The sequence below is a fragment of the Otolemur garnettii genome, unplaced genomic scaffold, assembly GCF_000181295.1.
Source record: "Otolemur garnettii isolate 467f Iridium unplaced genomic scaffold, OtoGar3 scaffold00072, whole genome shotgun sequence".
Lineage (NCBI taxonomy): Eukaryota > Metazoa > Chordata > Mammalia > Primates > Galagidae > Otolemur > Otolemur garnettii.
Genome location: NW_003852467.1, coordinates 3009509 through 3019931, shown reverse-complemented (window position 1 = coordinate 3019931; position 10423 = coordinate 3009509).

Here is a 10423-nt window from a genome sequence, read left to right as displayed (position 1 = left end):
CGATTAGCTAAGACATTACTCAGAAATAAAAACAAAGTAGGAGGAATCATGCTACCAGACATCAGACTATACTATAAATCAAAAGTGATCAAAACAGCATGGTACTTGCACAAAAACAGAGAGATAGATGTATGGAACAGAATAGAGAACCAAGAGATGAACCCAGCTACTTACCATTATCTAATCTTTGACAAGCCAATTAAAAGCATTCAATAAGGAAAAGATTCCCTATTTAACAAATGGTGCTGGGCCAACTGGCAGGCGACCTGTAGAAGACTGAAACTGGACCTATACCTTTCACCATTAACTAAAATAGACTTTCACTGGATTAAAGATTTAAACTTAAGACATGAAACTATAAAAAATACTAGAACAAAGTATAGGGAAAATACTTGAAGAAATCGGCCTGGGAGAAAATTTTATGAGGAGGACCCCTTGGGCAATTGAAGCAACATCAAAAATACACTACTGGGACCTTATCAAACTAAAAAGTTTCTGCACAGCCAAGAACACAGTAATTAAAGCAAGCAGACATCCCTCAGAATGGGAGAAGATATTTGCAGGTTATATATCTGACAAAGTTTTAATAACCAGAATCCATAAAGAACTCAAACGTATTAGCAAGAAGAGAACAAGTGATCCCATCTCAGGGTGGGCAAGGGACTTGAAGAGAAACTTCTCTGAAGAAGACAGCACATAGCCTACAGACAGAAAAAAATGCTCATCATCCTTAATCATCAGAGAAATGCAAATCAAAACGACTTTGAGATATCATCTAACTCCAGTAAGATTAGCCCACATCACAAAACCCCAAAACCAGAGATGTTGGCATGGATGTGGAGAAAAGGGAACACTTCTACACTGCTGGCGGGAATGCAAACTAATAAGTTCCTTTCAGAAAGATGTTTGGAGAACACTTAGAGAACTAAAAATAAACCTGCCATTTGATCCTACAATTCCTCTAGTAGGTATATATCTACTTGTTATTTTTGCATGTTTTCTTGCTACTTTTGGAGGAATTATTTCATTCCCATATTTCATTGTACTAAATTATTCTTTAGATCTCTTCAGCCTACTGTCTATTCAAACTATTTGGTCATTTATTTTAACTACTATAGTCTTTTTCATGATACATACAGGTTTCTTCATTTTTTTTTTTAAGAGACAGAGTCTCACTTTGTTGCCCTTGGTAGAGTGCCATAGCATCACACTGCTCACAGCAACCTCAAACTCCTAGGCTTAGGCAATTCTCTTACCTCAGCCTCCCAAGTAGCTGGGACTACAGGCACCCACCACAACACCTGACTATTTTTTTGTTGTTTCAGTTTGGCAGGGACCGGGTTTGAACCCACCACCCTTGGTATATGGGGCTGGCGCCCTACTCACTGAGCCACAGGTGTGGCTCTTAAATTTTTAATTATATTTTCTTCATATTGCAAATACATATTATCATACAAATTTAGCATGATTTTCAAGAGTTTTTTTTTTTAATTACTTGACTGTTAGTTGAAATAATTCTGTTATTGATGTTATCTGCTATTCATTTGGGCTTTTTACTTTAAAATAAATATAAACAATGTTGAACTGTTTGCCACTGATATATGATAAACGGTCCATAATTAGACCCAAGAATGTGCTCTAGGGAGATGTCAAGGCCAGAAATTAGCTCTGTCAATTCAAGTGTGTCTAATGATAGGAGAGTACCTAGTTTCCAGATAGAAAGGCCAACAACGAATGATAGAACCACCTGTTTATTTCAAATTAATATAAGGATACAAATATTTAGGTTACATTGTTTTCAGTTCTAAAGTAAAGTTCAAGTTGTAGTTTAGCCCTTTACCCAAGAGGCATGCTGAACATCCTCACACTGTGCACATTAGGTGAGATCCTACCAAGTGCTGTACCTCCTCCTGCCAATGGCCTTCCCTCCTGCCCCCATACAACTGCTTTTTAAATAAATTTTTCAGGTAAAACACACTTATAGAAAAGAATGCAAATTACATAATAACTTCATTATTATTTTAAGTGAACACACATAACTAGCACCCAAATTAAGAAACTGAATATTTATTTATTTTTTTGAGACAGAGCCTCAAGGTGTCACCCTGGGTAGAGTGCCCTGGTATCACGGCTCATAGCAAACTCCAACTCCTGGGCTCAAGCAATTCTCCTGCCTCCACCTCCCAAGTAGCTGGGACTAGAGGCGCCCGCCACAACGCCCAGCTATTTTTTGGTTGCAGCAGCCATCATCATTGTTGTTTGCTGGGCCTGGGCTGGATTCAAACCTGCCAGCTCAGGTGTATGTGGCTGCCGCCTTAGCCACTTGAGCCACAGGCGCCGAGCCAAAACTGAGTATTTCTTAATTTATCATTAATATTTTTTAATATTTTAAATATTTCTGAATATTTATTTTGAATATATCACAGAGCCTGATGACTCCCTTAGTAATTCTATCATGTCACTATCATAATTAAGCATGATGATTTCAAATAATGCCATAGTATACAGTTAGTAACAAAGCAGGAACTATTGCCATAGCCAAGAATGATTCTCACAAAGAGGCAAATTAGCTAGACACAAAATAATGTATATATATTATCCAAATTAAACTCAGAAACAGGTGCAACACATCTATTATAGGAAATCATCACAGGTTTTGAAATTAGCATCTTCTTCCAACTAGGCTAAAATATAAACTGTCATAGTTCAAGCAGGTCTCTTCCTAAATTTTCTATTATATTACGTTGTTTTATTTTTCTAATTTATATGAATAACACACTCTAAATCATGGTAGCCATATAATAAATCTTAATGCTTTATAATTTTAGTGTGCCAGCTTTACTTTTATTCTTTAAAATTGTCTTAGCTAATTTTCCCTTTGCACTAACACACATATATATAAAATGCTTCTTAATGTACAATGTACACACACATACATACTCAATAATGTAAGCTGCCTGATTTTGAATAGGATTACATTAAATTTATAGACCAGATTTTGGGGAGAGAACTACATCTTACCATAAAATGTTTCCTAATTTGAGCAGTGCCTATGGCTCATAGGAGTAGGACACCGGCTCCATATGCCAGAGGTGATGGGTTCAAACCCAGCCCCAGCCAAAAACTGCAAAAAAAAAAAAAAAAAAAAAAAAAAAAAAGTTTTCTAATTCATGAACCTAAAATATCCCTCCATTTATTTATGTCTTTTCTAATTATTTAAAATATCATTTTGCATTTTTTTGCTGTATAGACATTGCACAAATTTTGATTTTTAACTGTGTATTGGTGTTTATGTTACATGTGGTATCCTTTATGAAAATTAATTTAATTTGTTTGTGGCTGCATTTAGAGATATAATTAGGTACACTGTTATGTCATTTTATTCAGTGAACTAAATTCAGTAATTAATTTCAAATATTTGTAGAGTATTTTTAATTTTCTGCATTCACAATTATGCAATTTACAGGTAATGTTTGGTTTCTTCCATTCTAATTGTTGAAATTTTCTCCCTAAAAATGCTTAATCATTCCATCAGAACTCTGTTGAATACAAGTAAATATAAAATCTATCCTGTTCTTGCATTTGCTTTTCAAGGAAAATGATTCTACTTAGTTTAATTAAAATGATATCTGCTTTAGTTTTTCAATTTACTTACTTTACAAAATAAAAAAGAATGTTCTTGGTTTGCTAATAGTTTTTTTATGAAATAATATTTATTGATAGATATTAAATTTTATCAAATGCTTTTTCTTCTTCTTTTCTTTTCTTTCTTTCTTTTTTTTTTTTAAACATGGTCTCCCTTCTCTCTCCATAGAGTGGTGTAGTGTCATAGCTCACAGCAACCTGAAAGTCTTGGACTTAAGCAATCCTCTTGCCTCACCCCTCCCAAGTAGCAGGGACTATAGGTATCCACCACAACATCCAGCTATTTTTAGAGACAGGGTCTTATGCTTGCTCAGGCTGGTCTCCAACTCGTGAGCTCAAGCAATCCACCAGCCTTGGCCTCCCAGGGTGGAAGGATTACAGGTGAGAGCCACTGTACCCAGTCCTTCAAATGCTTTTCCTAAACCTATTGTGATAATTATAGGATATCCCTTTTTTTCCCCTTATTTTTTAAATTATTTTTGGGACACAAGGTTGTACTCTTTTGTCCAGGCTGGAGTGCAATAACACAATCATTGCTCACTGTAGCATCAAACTCCTGGGCTTGAGTCATCCTTCTGCCTCAGCATCTGGAGTAGCTAAGAATACAAGTGCAGGCTACCATGCTTGGCTTTATTTTTCCTTAAATGTGAATTGTTTTGATTGATTTTAAATTTTTTATTTATTTAGAATTTTATGTCTATGTTCATGAGATAAATTGACCTGTTAATTTCTTTTCTTTTGATGTATTTGTGAGAGTTTCTTATTTACATTATGTAGACCTAATAAAATGACTTCAGATATGCCTCCCTGCTCACCTTTTGATTATTTGTATGATTATGAATAATGTATGGCATTATTTCTCCCATGAATGCTTAAGAGAATTAACCAGAAAAACCATTTGACATAGATTAGAATTTTCTTTGTACAAAAGTCTGTAATTGTAGATTAACATTATGTAAAAGTTATGAGTGAAACCTTTTTCCATATATATTTTTTATTGTTCCAGTCTTAATAAGTTGTAATTCTGGGAATATTTCTTTATACAATTTCTCATATTTATTGACATAAATTTGTTAATAAAATTATCTTATTTCATATTAAAAATTTACAAAATATTTATTTAAAATTTTTCATTCTTGATATTAGTTATTTGTTCCTTCTACTTTTTTTATTTTTTGAGAAGAAAGCTTTCTTTGCAGTCAGTGTTTCTTTTTATCTGAGTGTTTTCTTTGATTTTGACTTTTAATAGTTCTTTGATGATATGCCTAGATGTGGGTTTCTTTGTATTTACCCTACTGAGGGTGTAGAACTTTTTTCTTTTTTTCTTTGAAAATGTTAAGGAATACAAGTGTTCTCGTTACGAGGGCATAATGCTGAAGTCAGGGCTTTTAGTGTGTCCATCACCAGAGTAGTGTAAATTATACCCAATATAGTAAGTTTTTTTCCCTTCACCTCTTCCCCCCTTCCCTTCTTAGTTTCCAATTTCCTTTGTACAACTATGTGACCCCATCTACCCAATGTTTAGCTCCCACTTATAAGTAAGAACGTGCAGTGCTTATTTATCCATTCCTAGGATACTTCACTCAGAATAATGGACTCCAGTTGCATCCAAGGAGTTGCAAAAGACATTATTTCATTCTTTTTTATGGCTGAGTAGTGCTCCATGGCTGTGTGGGTATGTGTGTAATGTATACACACATGCAGAAGGCACAGAAAAGGCATACATGTTTTAAGGAAGGAAAAAACTGTAATATAATTATAATATCCAATATATACCAATAACAGAAGATGAATACAAGTCAAGAGGTGCTCAAAGTCATTACCATCAGCATCCAGACACTTATGATTATAACAAATGACTGCTTGAGCAACATGGACCAAAGTGTCCCCTTGTATCACTGTGCATGCTGTTTCATAGCAGCATATATCTCAAACTTATCATAAACACATGCAGTTGTTAGGGGTATCAAAGGTTCTATTGCATACTCACACCTCCATTGTTATAATTCCATAACATTCTCAAATTTCAAATGCCACTTCAAAATCGTCTTGCACTCCTCAAATGACAGGCATGCTCCTGCCATTTTTTAACCGTCCTGCTAGTTGCATGGCGAGGCCAGCATTCATTTGGTAAAGGCCATCTTTTGAGAGAATGTCATGCTATACATTGTTGCCATAATTCAATTAACCTTCAAAAAGTAATATGTAGATAACATCTCTTAAAATGTTTATACTTTTTTTGAACCCCCCCCCATATAACACATTTTCTTCATCCACTCATCAATTGGTGGGCACTTAGGTTGATTTCACATATTTGCGATTGTAAATTGTGCTATGATTAACATTCATGTGCCAGTATCTTTTTTATAACATGACTTCTTTTCCTTTTCCTTTGCTGGATTGAATGGTAGGTCTACTTAGGAGGAATCTCCATATTATTTCCCATAGATGTTGAACTAATCTGCAGTCCCACCGACAATGTGCCTTTTTCTCTACATCCATACCAGCATGTATTGTTTTTGATTTTTTAGTAATGACCATTCTAATAGAGGCAAATTAATGTCTCATTGGGGTTTTAATTTTTATTTTTTGCTGATTAGTGACACTGAGCATTTTTTCTTTATATATTTCTTAGCCCGTTGTCTATCTTCTTTTGAAAAAAAAAAGTCTGTGTCTTTTACTCACTTTTTGATGGATTTTTTTTTCTTGCTGATGTTTGAGTTCTTGTAGATTCTGGATATTATCCCTTTGTCAGATGTATACTTTGTGATTACTTTCCTCCCAATCTGTAGTTTGTCTACTTACACCTGATTGTTTCCCTTGCTGTGTAGAAACTTTTTAATTTAATTTAGTCTCATTTATTCTTGTTGTTGCTGAATTGCTTGACTTTATGCTTTAATATAATTTATCCATTTTGAGAAAATTTTAGCCATATCATTTGCAACATCGCCCTGCACTTTTCTCCTCTCTCCTTCACGAATCCCATTCCATTGTGCTAGTCATTGTCACTGTGCCCCCTATATCTGTTATGCTCTTTTCTGTGTTTTTCATTGTTTCAGCTGCCTGTATTTCAGCCTGAATATTGACAAACTAATTTGATAACTGTGATATATCTATTGATTTATTTCTATTCTCTGTCATATTGATACCGGAAAAGTGGCGCCCCAGCCAGCTCAGCCAAGCAGGGCTTGGGGACCTGCCACCTCTGTCTTGGTGGCAGCAGCCGGCAGAGGAACTGGCAGGTTGGAGCAAGCAGATAAGAGCTTCCCTCCTCCACCAAAGGCTCCAGTAGAGCGGCGCTAGAGGACCTGCCAGCTCTGCCTTGGGGGCAGCTGGCACAGAAACCAGCAGGCTGTAGCAAAAGGGGGAGCTTCCCTCCCCCAACAGAGGCTCCAGTAGCCAAAAGAACTGAACACATGCGGGGAAAGACACTGGCGCCGTGCTGTCTCCTCACGTGGACTTCTGGCGATTCCTCCAGTGCATCCCTGATTGGTCCGTTTTCAAAACCTACTCACGATTAGTCTATTTTCAAGACCCCAAAGCTCATTGGACAACTGCCTCTATATAAGCCAGAGACCCTGAACACAGACTTGGGCAGATCTCAGGAGAAGAGCAAAGAGGTTTGGCTCTGTAACACTTGTATCCTACTCTATGAGATTTGCCCCTTTGTAAGAGCTGTAAACACTCACAAGGGGGTTCACCTCTTTGTAAGAGTTGTAAACACTTGCAAGAAGGTTTGCTCCTTTATAAGAGCTGTAACACTCGTATTATAAAACCTATCTTACTGCTAATCCTACTCTACAAGGAGGTTTGACTTGTTATAAGAGCTGTAATACTTACACCTGTTGAATAAAACCTATCCTGTGGTCCATTGCTTCATTCTTCGAACCACCGAGACCAAGAGCCTGGAAATTCAGTATCAAAAATCCGGTATCAATATCTTTCCTTTGGTCTTGATTTTTGGCATACTAGAAAATTTTCTGTTAAATCTACGATTTTGTATTAGGTATGTTGAGTCTCTACAAAATGGTATTTACTAGGATCTTTTTTCCTCCTTGGTGTATTCTGAACAACAATTTCATCTCCTTAGCATTAGGAGATGGTTGAAACCTCCACTCCTTGTCTTTTAGTGGCTTCCAGTTGAGTTTCTCTCCTTTGTTCCCTGAAACAATTTAATAATTTAACAAATGCCTTCAAGTGAAACTTGACTTCATACTCTGCCCCTTTCTTTCTCATTAAAGATGTCAGTCTTTCAAGTCCTTGTTTGGCAGGCACACACTTCAATTTTTGTCTCTCCTGCTTTGTGAGATTGCTAAAAGCTCTATTGGCATTTCTGTCTCTAAGCAGTAGGATTTCACTAGATTTGCAGCATCTTGTTTCATGCCAAGAATCTGCAAATGTTCCCAGGAAAATTCAACTCACAGATATCCGCTTACTTCTCTGCAGTTCACTTCTTTTGAGGCATCTGACTCCTTAAGCTCTGTTCAGTTCAATTGTAATTCGATGAGATAAGGTCTTCTGTTTGAATAGATCTTTTTTTCTTAATCTGGCTCTTTAAGTTGTTCTGTGGCAGTAACATTGGTTTTTCACAAGCTACTTCATCATAGTCAGGAGAAGTCCCATGAAGCCACCTTTGATTAATTTTGTTGACTACCACTCTGCCAGGTAACAAACTCATTACATTTACCTTTAAAGCATTCAGAGGAATCTACATTGGAAGGAGGAGCAGGCACACTCCTTAGTTTTGAGAGGAGAGTAGGAGAACAGTGCCTGAAGGCACCTAGAAAGCCTTTACCAGCATTCAAGAAGTTCCTCTCCCTCAGTAGGACTTTTTCTTTGCCCCCATTGCACCTAAGGCAGCAGTACTATTGGTCCCACTGATGTGTGCCTCTCCTCAACTGACCGAAGGTGTTAAGATTGTCCCAAAGGAATCAGAAACAGAAACAGGAGTAGAAGTTTTAAAATTCTTGAATTGCAATCTTGTTCCTGCACCAGCAGCTTCAGTTTCTCACCAGCTCAGCTCCTTGAATGCAGGTGAGGCTGGGTCCCCATTTGGAAGCACCTGGCTACACTGCCAAAAATTTATGCTGTTAGATCTTTCCCCCAGCCTTCTCCAAAGGGACCTATGGCCTTTTACCACAGTGACTATACAGTGACTGTACATCGAGGAAACAGAAATAATCATGTTCTCTTTTAACTTTCTTGATTATAGCTTTTGACATGCAAAAGTTTTCTTTTAATTAAGTCCAATGTAATTTTTTTAACCTCTGTGCTTTTGGTGTCATTTCTAAGAAATCATTGCCTAATTCAAGACTAGAAAGATTTGAATACTATCTTTTATTTTAACGTTTAAATTTTAGCCCTTACATTTAGGTCTGTGATCTATTCTGTGTTGATTTTTGCATATGGTGTTAGACTGAGGTCCAAATTAGCGTTTTGGGCATGTGGATGTCTAACTATCCAAGAATAAATTTTTTTTCTGCTCACATTTATTTTTATTTTATTTTTTATACTTATGAGGAAAATAAATATATTTGTATTTCAATATATGTTTACAATGTATAATAATAAAATCAGAGTAATTACAGTATCCATCACCTCAAATATTTATCATTTCTTTGTGTTAAGAACTTTACAAATACACATTCCTGCTGGCTATAGGAAAATATGCAATAAATGGTAGTTAATTACAGTCAAGCTACTGTGCTATATTTAACTTACGAAGTAGAGGAATGAACATTGCCCAGGGACTTTGGACTTTGCAACCCCTCTGGGAAAGAGTTAGTATGTTTTTGTAGGACAGTTGTATCATGTTAGGTGGAAGTATAGCATTGCTATTATGTTTATGTGGAAATTAAGTGTGGTTTACAGACATGTATATAAGTGCCAAGTGGACAAGGTATAGATGGTGATGGTTGGTTTTATGTGTCACATTGGGTAGACTATAGTGCCCAGTTATTCAGTCCAACAATAATCTAGACATTGCTGTGAATTTATTTCACAGTGGGGTTAATATCTGTAATTAATTTAATTAAGAAATGAAAATTATTATTGATAATTTGGGTGGACATCACCCAATTTGTTGGAAGTCTTTAAGAGCAAAAGTGAGTTTTCTCTGAGGAACTAGAAATATTGCCTCAAAATTGTGGTATCCACTAAATACCTGAACTTCCAGCCTCAGCCTATCAGACAGATTTCAGAATGGCTAGACTGCACAATCATTTGCTTAATATCTTTAAAATAAATCTATCTATCGATCTACAGCTACACTCACACACACACACACATTTGCATGTACATACACATCCTGGTTCTGTTTCGCTGGAGAATCCAGACTATTATTCTGCTCCTGAATTGCTGTTATACTAGCACATTAGGCACCAATTAATCTAGTGTATTGTGTGCATTTTTTTTCCTAGCACTTGGATGTTTACCTGAACTCAGGGAGAATGAAAATAAACACAAGGCTACAATTTAGTAGAGGATTGTATTTTTTCTTAAATAAATCATGACTCTTTCACATCATTCTTTAAAAGGAGGGTGATTATGACTTGAAAATCAGGGATGGGCTCGGCATCCTTAGCACAGTGGTTATGGCGCCAGCCACATACACTGAAGTTGGCAGGTTTGAATCCAGCCAGGGCCAGCTAAAACAACAATGACAACTGAAACAAAAAATAGCTGGCATTGTGGCGGGCACCTGTAGTCCCAGCTACTTGGGAGGTGGAGGCAGGAGAATTGCTTGAGCCCAGGAGTTTGAGGTTGCTATGAGCTGTGA